We start from the raw sequence: 17582 nt of genomic DNA on the forward strand, positions 1-17582 counted from the left end.
AGTGCACAGACTCTGGATGAAGAAGCAATAGAGGCACAGCAGCATTGTTGACATGGGGGAGGTGAGTGTTAGATGCAGATTTAGATACACTAACAAATTGAAGCTGAACTCCAGCTCACACTTTCTAAGGGATTACTGCAACAGTTTTTTTCTCCTTTTGGGATGTAGGTTTTATATGAATAAATCAAAGCTGATCATTGTAAGCAACTCTGGCAGTAGGGGTTTTGCCTCAAAACCCCAACTGCTACATCTGTAGAACACCTTGTTCTGTTGAAAAACAACAGACTTATTGGCTGGATAGGTAAAAAGAAAAGAAAGGAAGCCTAAAAAAGAAAACAAATGCAGCTCCTATATCTAAGAATTGTTAGGCTGCAATATAAGAAATGTTGGCTGTTGGGTTTATTACCGCTTTAAAGTGGATTTCTAGTCATTTGTTTGTTTATTAAAAGTCAGCAGCTACAAAAACTGTAGCTGCTGACTTTTAATAAATACCCCCGTCGCACGATCCAGCGGTGCACTCACCCCGGCAGTTTTCACCCTCTCTCCTCCCTCAGCGGCGCCGGCATCTCTACTATGGGCACCTGGCTATGACAGCTTGCATATTCACAGCCAGGTGCCCACTGTGCATGCACTACGCTCCGTGACTGGTCCCAAAGTCTTCTAGGATCTGTCATGTGTCCCAGAAGACTTCGGGAAGGAGAACTTCCACTTCTGATCGCCCAAGGCGACCGGAATGGAAGTGGGAGAATGTACCTGTCAAAATTGGGTACCTGCTCCCTCTCTCCTCCCTAAAAGCTCAGTTTCACAAACAGGAGCTGGGGAGGAGGCCTTAAAGCGGAACCCTTACATATACCCAGTGAAGTTACTGGCCTCAGGTAATACACATAGATCAGGGGTCTCAAACTGGCGGCCCTCCAGCTGTTGCAAAACTACAAGTCCCATGAGGCATTGCAAGGCTGGCAGTTACAAGCATGACTCCCATAGGCAGAGGCATGATCTGACTTGTAGTTTCGCAACAGCTGGAGGGCCAGCAGTTTGAGACCCATGACATAGATTAAACAAGTTCTCCTACATACATAGGCACTCTGCAAAGCTCAGTGAGAAGAGCTCTGAGAGCTGATTGGAGGGAAGGGACACCCCCCCCCCCTCACACAGGAACAGACCTGAGGCTGTCAATCACAGGCTGTGTGCTGGAACTCCCTCACCTGTCCCCATGTTTCTCTTGGTGTCAGGAAAACTTGCCAGAGGTAATTCATGCTGATAGCAGAGGAACGAAGAAGCAGACAGGAATTACACTTAGTGCTCTAGATATAAACAAGTACAAACTACAAAGGGATATGCTTTGTTCATATTTCATGTCTGAGGTTTACAATCACGTGAAACTAAACCCTCCTATCCTTTACACTCAAGGAAGCTGCCATCTTAGCCTCTGTTTGATCGGCAGTTGCCATGGTACTGCACATGTGATCAGCTGCTACACCAACCAGTTAAAGCAGGGGTCTCAAACTGGCGGCTCCCCCAGCTGTTGCAAAACTACAAGTCCCATCATGCCTCTGCCTGTGGGAGTCATGCTTGTAACTGTCAGCCTTGCAATGCCTCATGCCTCACGCAACAGCTGGAGGGCTGCCAGTTTGAGACCCCTGAGTTAAAGGCTTGACAGTTCAGTTGAGAACACAAGCAGCTGTGACAGTTATCATTCATGGCATGCCTTGAATAAAACTTTTTGAAAAATGTCTAGATCGGTGGGTTTAGTTCCGCTTTAACTCTCTATATCCGCATAAACTAAAACATTGTATTGGGGGGACTGATCCTTCAAAAAAAACTCTGCAGAGTTCAGAGTCTCACTGTCCTGCTTTAGTGCAGTAACGCTGGTGGTTACCCTTTGAGCTAACCAAGTGAGAATAAAGGCAGATGAATTACCATAAAGTATCTTACATTACATTTTTCCCCCTAGCTATTTAAAAATGTAATCTAAACCAACTGACAGCCCTGAGAATAACGGAAACTGCCAGAACTTGTTAACCGCTGCCCAGGCCTGTTCTTCTAACGTTGTCAATATGCAACATGGAAACTCTCAGTTATGTTAGCGATGTTGTATTAAATGAATGAGCAGAGTGATGTGATCCATCTGTTCTTGTTGAGAGGCCCCTGAAAATTTCCATAAGTCCTGGAGCAGGGACAGCAAAAAAAATCAATACAATGATCTGGGACTCATCAGTATGACTGTACGGATGTGTGCTCCTTCCATGGAGGGACTGAAAGAATTACATTCCCAGGCAACCAGCATTCCAAATCTAAACTTGTCTCCAAAACCACCTTGTCGTTCAAGCTGGACACAGTCCAACAAGAGGAGCAACTTTCAGCTCTCGCCAAAACTATGACATTTCGCAACCTAACTATAATTGTAATCAATGGAGGGCAATCGGTGAGGCTCGGTGATCATCTACCATTCAGGAGACCTACTTTAGATATTATTTCTAATACTGTTTAACAAAAGAAAACCTAATAAAACTATAACTTTAAAGTGACTCCCACGTTAACTCTCACGTAAAACAAAACCTAAATGCAGGTATAAACAGCTAGCACTTAGGCCAGCCATACATGGTGTTACAAGAAAGAAATTTGCTCAATTCCCCCCTCAACACAGACAGTGTTGATGCTGAAATCCCTCCTGCCGAGCCATTGTCTTCTCATGAAGAGAAGACAGTCTTTATTGCTAGTGGCTATACCAGCCGCTAGCGATAATCACAAGTAAAATCTGGCAGGCTGGTTGTACCCAAGTTCATCAATCAATCAACTTAGTAGAACCGGCTGAACCGACCAAAATTTGAACCATGTATGGCCTGCCTTAGAGTTGCCTACCCTTAGCAGCTTTCAATGCCCCTGTGCTGCTCAACATGGGAAGTGGACAGGCAAACTTAGGCAAAATATGGAAATATGGAATTCAAAGATCATGCCTTCCAAATTATACATAAACTGGTCGATGGCCAATAGGAATGTGTAAAGAAAATCTAATAAAAATGTTGCAACTTTGAAGTGACTTTCATGTTAATAAATAATTAAATACAGGTATAAAAAGCTGGCACCTAGATGCCCCTGCATATACCTGTAGAAGCCAATAGTGCTCCTGTGCTGCCCAAATGTCTGATCAGGCAACTTTCTGGTACTGTTGGAGCTTTTCCTGTCCCCCCAAACCCCAAAAATTACTACTGACCCATCACTATCACGGACTGCCTCAATGGCCAAAGGGAATGTGTCAGACGTGGGAATTGGATGGGCAAGCTCTGGCAGCATATATATGACTTACTGCTGGTGGAACTCAAGGATCATGCCTTCCAAATTATACATAAACTGGCCTTCATATGAACCACTATCCACATAAAGGACTTGTGCAGATGGGCAATTACATCCTGTTAAAGCTCCTCCTGCTCTATTTAAAGAGCCTATTCCGACTGGTATTCTGAGTTAGTCATTCATGTGAATGGGCTTCTAAACACGCATTTTCGGCAGCACAGCACATGGCAACACACATTAGAAAGTGCACTGAGAAAGTATGTTGGGGCACCAATCAGAATGGTCCTGTTTAGACCTGTTCTAGCTCTCTCAACTGGTTCATGGAATCCTATGTGATATTTCACCCACCGCACACATGGATGCTTTCACATCGGTCAAATATACTTGTTTTAGCTTACATTCTTAGGTAACGGCTAACATAGCAGATATACTGCACCTTCTGACCCGTTTACACTATTGCATTATACAGGGCTTTTTTTTCTCAGAGAACAGGTGCAGGTACTCCTCCTTTCCCATTTACCCTTTATTTCTGCACCCTACTCACCTTTGAGCGCTGACCCTTGGTTCCACCTCCTACCAACCTCCCAGTACCATCCTTTTTAGAAAATACAGAACCAAGAATTGTTTTGTGGTGCTAAATAATTTGTATGGAGTGTGTTAATGATAATAAGAAAAGCAGTAAAATATATACCCTGCTGCCAGCAACAAAAGACCCACTCCAGCAACAATAGACCACTGCCAGCAACAACAGACCTCCTAGCTATCAATGTCAGTAGACCCCTCCCTCAACAGTTCCTCTCAGCAACACTTAACGCCCCAGCAACATAAGAACCCCCCAGCAACAGTAGATCCCCACCAGAAACAATAGATCCCCCATCAGCAACAATATACAGTACATCCCCCCCAATCAATCAATAGAGCTCTCCTTCCCAAGCAACAATAGACTCCTCCAGCAGCCAGCATCAATAGACCCTTCAGCACACCCCACCACCCCTTGCCACTACATAATTCAGTCCTGGTGGTGCCGCAATTCATTCACCCACATTCCCAATGAAAAAGAGCCCTGGCATTGAAGTAACACAACACGCTACGGAATGTATGGCACCACCGTGTATGTTAGAGATTCACCAGCACCTTATTTTATAATAATATTCAGCTTTTCCACTAAACTGGCAATTTTAATTATTACTTTTGGTTGGATCTCTTTTATTCAGTCAGGAAATAGAAACAACTTAAAACTTATAAACAAAATTCCAAAATAATTAAAAAAAAAATGGTGGCAAATGGCAAGCAGAAGTGAATGCAAGTGAAACAGCTTGCAGTGCTGGCACATAGAAGGCGTGATTCTCGGCATGCTGGAAGAGGAGAGAATATGCTGACAGCATTGCTCCGGCGGCAGAGTATGCTATTCAGAGATTCATGCCACTAAAAACGACTCCCTGGCTTAATTGCTTTCATATTCATCACATTTATCATAGTCAGCACTCTCCTTTCTTAAGAGCTCCTGTATGTGATTTGCCATCTTAATAGTTCAAACGCAAATGGCAACTGAATTTGTACGAAGGTAAGGGCACATCTGTACGGCATCAAAGTGGATTTCATTAATCACACCATATTGCGGGGAGAAGCGACCTTTCATTGCTCCAGATGTTGCCGAGAAATCCTTCTCTAGATAAGTGTGGGAGATATTATTCCACCTTATTCCATGAAATGTTTGCAGACTGTTGAATGAAATATGTACAAAGAAATACACTCAGTGAGCACTTCACTAGGTAAACCTATAAAGGGATGCACATGGTTAGGATCAATACGCAGGTACCTTGTGGTGTATAGGACCTCATTCACACAAGCATCCTGTACTGTACACTGGTGCAAAGGGCTGTCTTTACCCACTCGGGAAGCACAGGTGCTCATGCAGCCGCATGTAGGTATCCTGTAAAAATCCATGGCAGTTGGATGGCTGCACGGATCGCTGGTGCATCCGAGTGAACATTCATGCAGGACCAATGCACAGATAAGAATGCAGTCTGTCTGCTTCTGAACCATGCATCAGTCCTGCACTCAGGGATGCACTTAGCTATCCCTGTTGATTCATGCAACTGTCCACCTGTCATCCGGAACGCCACTCTCCCGCCCAATCCATGTAAAGTGTATTGTACAGCCTCAGCCAGCACTACTCCACTGACCATACCCACAGATGAGTTTCGTCTCACCCTCTATAGCCTTATACACATTATTCGTTTTTTTTTTCGTTCAACTCCCTGGGTTGAAAAAAAAACTGACAGCTCAGGTTGGAGCCGCTGTGCTAACAATCCAATGTTAGTATAGCGATCTCCCCTGCTGTGCTATTGTGTTCTGACAGGGGGACTGCCCCCCACTAGAACACTCCGGTCAGCACTCACAGCCAATAGGAGCCAGTCGGCAGACCTTTGTCGGTTATGACCCTTCAAAAGAAGCCAGCCGAAAGGCCGGCTTGTCAGACCGGCTGCGGTACACACAACATTCATCCAATGTGTACTAGGCTTATGACTAAGCCCCAAGGGTGGGGCAAAATGCATTAGAGGGCATGGTCAGTAGCGCTGGCTGAGGCCGTGCAAAAATGCTTTACACAGGTCAGGGGGACAGTGGCATTTCGGATGCCTGTTCATTAACACCGCTGGATGTGACAGTTTGAACACGTGTGCCTTATAATGCATGTGCTTTCACTGTGGAGTCTCTCAAATTTAGAGTTATAACTATAGAAAATATCGGGGTGCCTTGAGAGGGGTCTGTAGCTTACGCATGTATTTAATCGATAAGCACAGACCCCTGATAATCGATCAGCACAGATCCCCCTGTCAGAGGAGCAGCCGATCGTCTCTCCTCTACTCGCATCTGATCACTTGGTAAAGAGTCTCCGTCAGAGACTCTTACCTAGATCGGAATTGCGGTGTGTCAGACTGACACACCGTAACAACGATCGCCGTGATGCGCACCCCCGGGGGCGCGCAGCAGCTTAATATCCTGAAGACGTCATATGACATTCAGTCAGGGTATTGAAACCACTTTGCCGCTGTCATTTTGCTATATGGCAGGCAGCAAGTGGTTAAAATGAAAAAACGACTGTAAACGAAACGCTGCTAAATGCGAGTTAACGTGGATTTTTTTTTTGCATTCCAAAAAAGGCTTCTAAACTCAACTGTCTAGAAACGACCCTGTGTACATGTACTGATAAGATATAGAGAAGAGTTCAGGGGCAGCTGAAAAAACTGCCCAACTGCTCCTAAACGTCCATTTACCAGCAGCAGTGTACATGAGGCCTTAATATTTACTACACCATCACGCTACTAGCAGCTTAAATCATTGGGAGAAAGGATCCATGATTGAATGCTTTGTATACCAAATTCTGACCCTTCCATTTGCCTTTTGTGGTTCATTGCACCAGGTGATGTTTGTTTAACCGCCATTAGTGTGCTGTAATCTCACACTTCTTTTCTTAGCTACCAGGAGCAGACCCTGTTCCTCCACTGATGTACAGTAGCTGGTCCTCTTCAAGGTTCTGTGTTGTGTAATCAGAGATGGCCTTCTGCACAGTACAGTACAGGCATTCTCAACCAGGGTTGCATGGAACCCTATGGTTCTTCTGGAGGTTGCTAGGGGTTCCTTGAGCTGTGACCAAAAAAACCCAATCTTGTTAGAACTAGCAGCATTTCACAAATGATTTTTTAGCTGACAGTAATGCCGCGTACACACGAGCGGAATGTCCGACAGAAAAAGTCAGACGGAATCTTTTCACCGTCTATTCCGATCGTGTGTATGCCTCATCTGACTTTTTTTTTTAGTCCCGTCGTACAAGTTGTACGCCACCCCGTTCTGGACGGTCAGACTTTGGCCGAACTTTGGTTTTGTGTGCGTTGGAGTTCCGTCGGAGAAACGTTCAGAGAAACCTTCGGAGTTTATTCCGATGGCAAAACCGGTCGTGTGTACGCGGCATAAGGATATCATTCAGACCACCAATGTAAGGGTGACATTCATTCCACTGACTGCCAATGTAAGTGGCATTTTCCCCACTTACCACCGATTAATTAGTTTTACCAGGGGTTCTCTGAGACTTGAAAATTAGGGTTCCTCTAAGGTTATAAGGTTGAGAAAGGCTGGTATAGCAGCTATATATTTCCCAATAGTAGTCACCAGCACAAGAAATGGGAAAATAGCAAGTCATAATGACCGAAAAGCACAGGTAGCAAAACAAACTTTCCCCATTCTACTTGACAAAAGGGTGTTTATTTTGGTACTGTGTTCATATTAAAGAGAATTCCCATTACTTTCTTTCCTAAAAACACCCTGTTACTGGGTCAGCAAGTAAGGGAAAATAGTACCAAATACCAAAAAGACAGCAAGAAAACCAAATCAAGCTAATAAAAAAATCAATATAATATTTAATATATATAAATATATATAGCACTATGGATTTATTATATATGCTATTATGTCTAATGGTTTTTTTTTAACACTTTTGATTATCAATTTTTATAGAATATTCAGATAATATGATATAATATACAGTACAACAGCCCTATTAAGTATTGATATCACTATGCATAGATGTGATTGTGATTTATAATCTACTGTCTGTTTGAATGTGCATGAATAACTTCAATCATTCACGAGCAAAAATCCTGTTTTGTGTATTCCATGCAAAGTGTATTTTCATCTTATTCACTAAGCTAAAAACAGGATTTTTTTCCCCGCACAGTCGGACGACTGTTTTCGTACGATATTCGGATCGTGTGTACAGGCCATGAGCTAAGTAAAAATTGAATTCATCAAGGTGAAAATTCATTTTGCAAAGTTAACATGCTCTACTCCTTTAGTAAATTAACCTACCTATGTTTATTCTACTGCGTTATACAGTGGATAAAAAAAAGGTACATTGATTTTTATATTGATTTTAGTCAAACATATTTCCATCCATTGTTCTTCCTGATCAAGATTAACCTTGTAATCAATATATGTATAATGATTTACATTCCTTACTGTAGCTCTACAGAAATTGGGGTTTCTGAAGCCCCCAAAATATGTTGGCACATTTTATGATATGTTATCAAGTAAAAAGGCTTGTACATACAATGTATTCTTTGAATATTCATAACTTGGTGCTCCTACCTTGAATGCAATATAAACCAGCCAAAGATTCTCATCCTTCACAATTCAATAACTAGAAAAATAAAACATGTTTTGACTGTAGTTAAGCTTTTGGAAGTGGAAGTAGCTCTCAGGATGCTGCAAGTTTTTTGAAGCTCAACTCCAGGAATTAAAAAAAAAATTCACCCTTGCTGTGTAGATGACTGCTTATGTTTATGGACATAGGAATAAGGAGTAATACTTACCTTTTTTCTCATTTTAGCAGGGTGCCTCCAGCGGTACAGCCAGCCCTGCAAAGCCTCTTCTCAAAGGACCTCCCCGCCACAGTCGCATTCTTGTCTTGTCCACAAACAATGCATGGTCAATAGCTTTAAAGCTGAAAAAGTTTTCCCATGCAGTGGGGCTGTGCCTACACTGTACCGGTCAACTGCATGTTTTAGTCTGGGGATTAGAGAGCGGAGATATACTTACCTAATCCTCTGATCCTCCCCACACAAGAATGGTCCCTGCAGCTCCTGCCTCCCCGTGGTCTTGCGGTCTTGTGCGGTGGACTGTTCCTAAAGTCATCCTGCTCATAGACCTGCTCTGGACTTGAGTACGTCAGAAACAGCCCACCACTGGATCGTGGGGGAGCGCCCTTGGGTGGTGGAACGAAGGATCAGGTGAGTTGAATACAGATTAGATAGGGTATGGCGCTCCCTATGGGATTATATGGGATGGTGCATTGGGGGAGGGGAAGTTCTGTAAATCTAGTCCCTAGCTTTCCTAAAGTAGGCTATACCAGGGCACTATGAAGGTAAAGTTCCCAAAGTGTTTTTTCCCCCACTTATACCCCTATGTGTAGTACCAACAAAAACTTAGTGAAATACAAAAATAATTAAATAAAAAAACGATCTACAAAGGTTAAGTATTGCAAAAACCTTATGTGTGAGCACACTATATAGAGCGATATATGATAAACACCTAACATACGTGATAGGTCTACACCACCACAGATGATAGTGACCTCAAACATAACCATAAACATAAACATTCAGTGCACCTCTGCCCAGGTGATGCAAAATGTGTAAATTAATTGATATTAATAGTAGTGATCAGTGTCCAATGAACAATAAAAGTCAACATCAACCTAATTAGTGCAAGTACAAGACAATTAATGATTAGTGATCATAGTCCATAAATGGGCCTCTTCAGAACCAGTGTTCAAACATTTGTTCTTTTCAAGAAAACCGTGACTGAGGTGCTCTCGAGTGGTTTTGTGACTTTTGTGCTCCCCCTCAAGGGTCCCCACTCACCGAATCCAACAGCCCCAGATGGGGCAAACAGCATGAAATATCTCGACCACGATCTCCTCACGATCTCCTCTCAGTGTAAGGCATCCAGGGTGACCTCCTTTTTAGTGGTTAAATGGTAATCCCAATGGCTCCCTCATAAAAAGAAGGAATAGAAGGCTCCCATGGTGTAGTAGGTAAAAAGTTTTTATTCATAAACTCCACACAGATACTCAAAAATTAATTAAAATAAATTAAATTAAATAAAAATAAACTAAATAAAGCTAAAAATCTGGGATGAAGAATCCAGCAATAGTGTGTCTTCACAGGGTACAGGTATATGCCTGCAAGCAAAGCAGTGCGGAAGTGACAGTGTACCGCTGGTTGGAGATGTTTGCACTCCACCTGCGTTCCAAGCAAAGTCCGTACCCGGAAGTGACGTAGCGTGCGTGGCGAAGGATCAGGTGAGTATACAAATTTCTCCTCTCCCTTGGACAAAACAAACAGTTGGCTTGTGCAATGCAGGCACAGCCACACTGCAAAGGAAAACTTTTTTTGCCCGGAGATGGGCTTTAAACTTTTTAATTTTTGAGGTTCATTTTTGGTGTACTGGCCATTTTGTGAATGTGCAAAAAAACATCAGAGGAATTTTAACACCTTAGCACTCTATTGAAAACTAAAATAAAAAAGTTGAGGGATCCTTCTCACCAGATGCATTGGGCTACAATGGCAGCTATTTCCAGCGCAGCCCCAATACATAGACGAGGCAAAATGCATGCAGTACATTTTTTGCCTGCAGTGGGTTGCACAGCAATGCACTACATTGCATGGCAGCTGTGGTGAATAGAACTGTATTGCCACATCGCCAATGCTTTTTCCAGTGCACACTAGCGGCTGTGCGATGAACGCAGTTTGTTGTGAGCGAACCCTAAGAATATATTGATGTAAATTAGGGATTTAGAGAACTAAACATGAAATAAAAAATAAAACTTTTCTAATAAACTCAATACTTCATACATGCTCTCCATGGGTGGAGCCATGACTACCCACTTTCAGTTTTACACATCTTTAGCCACAAGGGGTCATGTTCTCTGATGCCGACATACTTTGAGGGTGGAATATTCAAACTGCTGAAAAGAAATCCTAATTAATACAGATTTATTAGGATGACAGTAAGAGTAAATTAAGAGGTGGGAACTCCAGGGAAACACAATTAGTGTTTCTCAATTATATGTATTACTACTCCGAACAATATAGAGAGAGCCAGTGAAAAATTTGATTGATTCCCCTGGCAATTACTTACAAATCTACTTACGCTGTTATGCTTGGATAGAGCTGGGGAAATATTAGTAAGTTCTGCTTCAGTAAATAAATCAGGTATCACCTTACATTTTAAATGTCTGGTTGGCTCCAGTGTAACATTAATATTGCAAGCCTTGCTCCGGCACAAATCCAGACACATACTTTGCAAGCTATCTGCACGGTATATAGGGAAACAGTCACTCTCAAACTCATTACTGCACAACCAGAAAGCAACAAGCAGGTTGGAGATGTAGAACCCAAACAGATTTAGATACATGGCCCTGTTATGTTGTAAATGGAATGTGGAGGATGATAGAGGGTCGACAGTTCACTCTTCCAAGGCTAAAGGTTTCAATGTATTTAAATTACAGTTCTAGTCAACTGGTCTTGACTCTTCTAAGGCTACAGGTTTCAATGTATTTTGGAAGTACCATTTTAAATTACTGTTTTAGTCATCTCTGTCTCCATGTTATCTGGTGGCTGCACTAGGAAGTTAGGTCATGGGAAAGTTAGGCTCAACTGAGACTCTATAGCCCAGTACAATTCCTTTTTTTATCTTAGCTTAAACACTAGCTTGAGAAGCATCACTTGCACCATGCAAAATATTTCCATAGAGGAAACGAGGAGGTCCACCACCTACAGGACACTAGCAAAAAATGAAGATCTTAAGGAGTAGGGTAAGGTTATAGGGGGACACCCAAAGGAGGTGCATCCAAAAATTTTCCCAGCGTCCAATCACCTGATGATAGCAGCCTATAATCAGAGTCTGTGAATGTCCAGCCTGTATTCTGTACTGCACAATTAAGGGTAGGGTCACGCCTGTGAATGCACCGGACACCAATTACATGTGAGAACGAATGTGGGGATTCCCAGAGATTAGCTGTGGGAGGCAGCACCATTGAAAGCAATGGGAGGACACATGCACAGGTGTAAATGCACCTTAAGATATTTTGATTTTTTTTTTTGTAATCTTAGCTTTTAAAGCTAAGATGGACCAATGTAGCTATGTAAAAAATGTCATACCCAGGGCTTTTTTTCAGCAGGAACTAGGGAGAACTCAGTTCCACCACCTCTGGCTCAGGTCTTCTGCTCCCTGCTCACCACTATCACTTGGTAACATTGAAGTCCAGCTTCTGCGTTTACAAGTGATAGCTTATCTCCCAGTAGCTCCCACAGGTCAGATCTCCTGCGCAGATCCCACTGAGTGCCAGACAGGGACAAGGGAGATACAGAACAGGTACCCACGGTTCAGTGCAGTCATGGGCAGGAGAGGTTGTGTGGTAGGCTGCACCCTCTGTGGTCTCCATTTTTCCCTGGTGACCAGTTGTTGATGCTCCTACTGCATGATCTCCCTTGCAAGTGACTGTAGTATAGTATAGTATGCTGGGAGGTACTACAGACGGATAGGTGCTTCAGCTTAATATTGCAACAAAGGTAAGACAGATGGTGGAGCTTTTAAGGAGGGGGGAGAAGATGAGGGCAGTGGAGGGAGGGGTTGTATGCAGAGGGAAGAGCTACTATTTGATGCCATTTGGCAGGTATGTGTGTGTGGCGGGCATGGTTGAGTTCCTGCACCTTTTCTCTGAGAAAAAAAGCCCTGGTCATACCTAATTTTCAGCTTTAAGCATAATTACTTCACAGCAGTACAAAGTTCCCCCATGTCATTTCCTGCTCATGTCTTTGGCTATCTGCTTTTATCTGCCATTATTCTTTTATTATAACACTGGAGCTGGCCGTGTGGCTATAGCCTGATAATGCTCCTAGAAGCTGCCTGGTGTCAGTTTCTACAGTAGATAAACATCCACGATTCTACCATGAAGTTTGCAAAAATGCTTGCAGTTTCTGCAACTGACCTTAAAAAATGTGAAGATTCCCATTTTCATGACTGTTTTTCGATCTGCTAGTGTCAGGGGCTACACATTGCAGAATAATGTTGGCCTTGGACCATGCATAGTCTGTATGGCACTGCACACAAGAGGTGTAGCAGAAGACCCACAAACGGGAGGTTTGTTACCATATCCTTTATATAGTAAGCATAAATTGTAGACAGAATAATGGAACCTCATGTATAAATGATAGGGATGTTAACAGTCACAGGAGACTTCCATAGGCACAGACATGGAAGAATGTGTTTTCATAGGGGCGGACCTCAAGGGAAATAAATTCTGCAATAACTGGCTAGCAGCAAAAAAGTAGCAATCTGGAGCCACAGACCCATGAAGCCTAAAAGCCAAACTTCATTATTTATTAAAAAAAATAGCACAGGCCGTTCCAAAATAAAAAATCACGATTCTCTCTGCAATACATAACTTTTCCTGTCCAACCCATCACTTCAACCATCCATGGTCAGCCTTTTTGTACATTAAATGACCCCAGCATCAAGTTTTGAAACAAACCTTTCCTTTTCTATCTGCAGTGTTATTTTCTGTAAAATTCAATCCAATATGACAACCTGAAGGCAATGGTGTACAGAAAACCCCCAAAAATGTAATTTTCTGCTTGTGTGATTGGCTTACTGATTTTCCCAGAAGTGAAGATAGAAAATACAAGTCAGATTTTAGGCATCCTCTGCAACAGTGGTCTTCAATCTGCAGCCAGGGGGCTCTTTACTTGCTTTTATCCAGCTCTTGGGGCAATATTTCATTCACTGATACAAACAATGGGAGATGATTCCCCACACGGACTTCCCACCACAATGAAGAGGCACAATTCCTCCAAATTACACTAATGAACGGACACAACTCCTCCCAATTACACTAATAAAGGGGCACAACTCCTCCCAATGACACCAATGATGGGCACAACTCCTCCCAATGACACCAATGATGGGCACAACTCCTCCCAATGACACCAATGATGGGACACAATTCCTCTCAATGACACTAATGATGGCGCACAATTCCTCCTGCTGTCACCAAAAATGGGGCATTGTTTTTTCCCCACTGACATCAGGACCTTTTTTTTACTACCCCTGGCCACAGTCTGGCCCTCATAAAGTCTGAAGAACAATAAACTGGCCCTTTGTTTAGAAAGTTTGGAGACAACTACTCTACAACAAGAATTTCATTTTTGGTGAGCTACTCCCAAAGGATTAATCACTTTTAAAGGGATGCAGACCCTGCCACTCTCCTCCTCAGAACCCAGCATGCGCATCAGCCGCAGGCTATAACTGGCAGCGCTGATCAGTATATTCTGATAGCAGGGAAATCTCCCTGCTGTCAGAATTCAATAGCTCAGCAGGGAGGATTCCTTCATCCACCTTGAATGTGTGGATGGGGAAATCGGGCCAGTTTTTTCATTCAACTCACTGGTTGAACGAAAAAAAAATTCTTCATCTATGGGCTGCCTAAATTCTCCTCTCTATCCCTGTCTCCAGTCTGCTTGGGGACAGCACAGGAGAGCCACAGGCACAGACAGAAATAAAGACCAATTTTGACTCTCTTGACCCAAAACCAAAAAAGAAATAAATTGCCTGTAGTCTTAAAACAATTAAAAGCCACTAATGGAAAAAGTATACAAACCTCTGGGCTAGCAATATATATATTGAAGAGGAATCGGAGACAGGTGTGGACTTCAGATGAGCCATTTGTACAGCAATACAGATAATATCAGATGCTTCACAGATCATTTTGCATATATAGTGGAGCCTTGGATTACGAGCATAATCTGTTCTAGGAGAATGCTCGTATTTCAAAGCACTTGCATATCAAAGCGAGTTTCCCCATAGAAGACAATGGAAACAAAGATAATTTGTTCCACACTGACTTCTATTGCATGCAATGCCGCATGTGGCCAGAGGTGGGGGGGCACCAGAGAGCTTGAAAATACTTGAGGACAGCTCGGCTGAACTCGGAAAGGCTCAGAAACACTCGGGAAAGGAGTATTTCCATGTGATTCCAGGAATTTCCGAATGGCTCCGAACCGTTCCGAGTGTCACCGGCGCCCCTGCACCTCTGGCCAAATACAGTACTGCACACCCCATTAGCTTGAATTCTGCTTGTTTTGGGAGACAACACTCGCAAACTGAGTCAGAATTTTTTTTAAAAAGTTGCTCCACGTTACTCGTTAACCAAGGTTCCACTGTAGCTGCAATAGTTTATGAAAACAGCTAAAGAACTCGAACACTAACATTGAACTGCAGGCAAACAGCTATATATATATATATATATATATATATATATATATATATATATATATATATATATATATATATATATATATACACTACCGTTCAAAAGTTTGGGGTCACCCAAACAATTTTGTATTTTCCATGAAAAGTCACACTTATTCACCATCATACGTTGTGAAATGAATAGAAAATAGAGTCAAGACATTGACAAGGTTAGAAATAATGATTTGTATTTGAAATAACATTGTTTTTACATCAAACTTTGCTTTCATCAAAGAATCCTCCTTTTGCAGCAATTACAGCATTGCACACCTTTGGCATCCGTCCACAACACTTTTTTCCAGTCTTCCTCTGTCCAATGTCTGTGTTCTTTTGCCCATCTTAATCTTTTTCTTTTATTGGCCAGTCTCAGATATGGCTTTTTCTTTGCCACTCTGCCCTGAAGCCCAAAATCCCGCAGCTGCCTCTTCACTGTAGATGTTGACACTGGTGTTTTGCGGGTACTATTTAATGAAGATGCCAGTTGGGGACCTGTGAGGCGTCTGTTTCTCAAACTAGAGACTCTAATGTGCTTATCTTCTTGCTTAGTTGTGCAACGCGGCCTCCCACTTCTTTTTCTACTCTGGTTAGAGCCTGTTTGTGCTGTCCTCTGAAGGGAGTAGTACACACCGTTGTAGGAAATCTTCAATTTCTTTGCAATTTCTCGCATGGAATAGCCTTCATTTCTAAGAACAAGAATAGACTGTCGAGTTTCAGATGAAAGTTCTCTTTTTCTGGCCATTTTGAGCGTTTAATTGACCCCACAAATGTGATGCTCCAGAAACTCAATCTGCTCACAGGAAGGTCAGTTTTGTAGCTTCTGGAAGGAGCTAGACTGTTTTTAGATGTGTGAACATGATTGCACAAGGGTTTGCTAATCATCAATTAGCCTTCTGAGCCAATGAGCAAACACATTGTACCATTAGAACACTGGAGTGATAGTTGCTGGAAATGGGCCTCTATACACCTATGTAGATATTGCACCAAAAACTAGACATTTGCAGTTAGAATAGTCATTTACCACATTAGCAATGTATAGAGTATATTTGTTTAAAGTTAGGACTAGTTTAAAGTTAGCTTCATTTAAAAGTACAGTGCTTTTCCTTCAAAAATAAGGACATTTCAATGTGACCCCAAACTTTTGAACGGTAGTGTATATATATATATATATATATATATATATATATATATATATATATACAGTTTTCCATAACACGGGTGAGGGGGTTCTGCAGTCCAGTAATCAAGGAGATATGACAAAATTTCTAGGGATTTCAATGCCTTAGAACAGATTTACCAGCTCACACATGAACATTAAAGTGTTACTAAGCCCAGGACCCTGCATCTGGTCTCCCACAGTACACAGAACATGCAAATGTGATTATTTTAGTAAATATAAACTGCTAAATTCCTTTTCTTATCAGCAGTATATAGCAGTCTTGTAACTTCTATCACTGTCTGGTTAAAGCTTGTAGGAGGAGGTTTTATTCTACTCTGACTGTCCTATGAGGCTGCATGATCCCTGACCCTCTGTCTCTGTCTGGACAGTGCTGATTGGCCCTGTGCTGATCACATGCACTCTCCCAAGAATAAAAAAACTCTCTAGCAATACACACCAAACTGAGCATGTGCAGAGTGACTCCAAAGGCTCTGTCTTATCAGGAGATGGATTGGGGACAGTGGAAGAAGGGGAGGATCAAAGAAGAGAGGCTCAAACAGCCTTTTTGACAATGCCCAGGATTAACCCCTTAGGTTCCACAGTGAGTATAACAATCATGCCTTACTGCATATACACACTGATTTTACTGTTGTGGGTTTAGTAACACTTCAACATTTTTGGCAAAGCAACAGGTATCTCTCTGTGCTTTCAGTGTTTTTAAAGAGATAAAACAAAAAGAAAAGCACATATGTTACACGGGTGTGCTTAATACATTTTTCTTTTCATTCCAGACATCCACTATGACTTGTGACATCATTTACAGCATCCAGACCCATCTCAGAGAGATCACACCACAGTCACATCTGGAGGTAATAATACGATTAGGATTGACGATTTGCTACCGCTTTCCCAAAGAAACGACATATCTTTCTCCCTTCTTAACGATATTAACAATGTAATCTTATTACAGGTTCATGTAATAGCTTTAACGTGCCCAGATGTTCCCATTTAATCTGCAGGGCTCAGATGGCAAAAGAAGCACCAGCTTTAGCTAAAGATCTCCTGTCTAAGTCATTAACACGGCCTGGAAAAGGAGAATGAATTCGCCTCGCTTGGTGGCGAGGTCAGTCCTGTCATCGTACTACAGTAATCATCAATTTTACAGTTAAATATGCCGATTTATGAAAGATTAATTGTCAGTGCAAACTGAGGGGAGACAAACTTAACCCATTGTTTGCCGGTGCAGTATTTCAGTGTAATGGTG

At 42.3% G+C, this 17582-nt stretch overlaps 1 protein-coding gene across 1 annotated transcript in view; it reads right to left on the reverse strand.

Annotated features, from left to right (window-relative positions):
* KLHL29 (kelch like family member 29) overlaps window positions 1-17582 on the reverse strand; it is a 1311461-nt gene that overhangs the window by 1267130 nt on the left and 26749 nt on the right. The window lies entirely within an intron of this gene.

Source organism: Aquarana catesbeiana, linkage group LG04 (genome assembly GCF_042186555.1).
Source record: "Aquarana catesbeiana isolate 2022-GZ linkage group LG04, ASM4218655v1, whole genome shotgun sequence".
Lineage (NCBI taxonomy): Eukaryota > Metazoa > Chordata > Amphibia > Anura > Ranidae > Aquarana > Aquarana catesbeiana.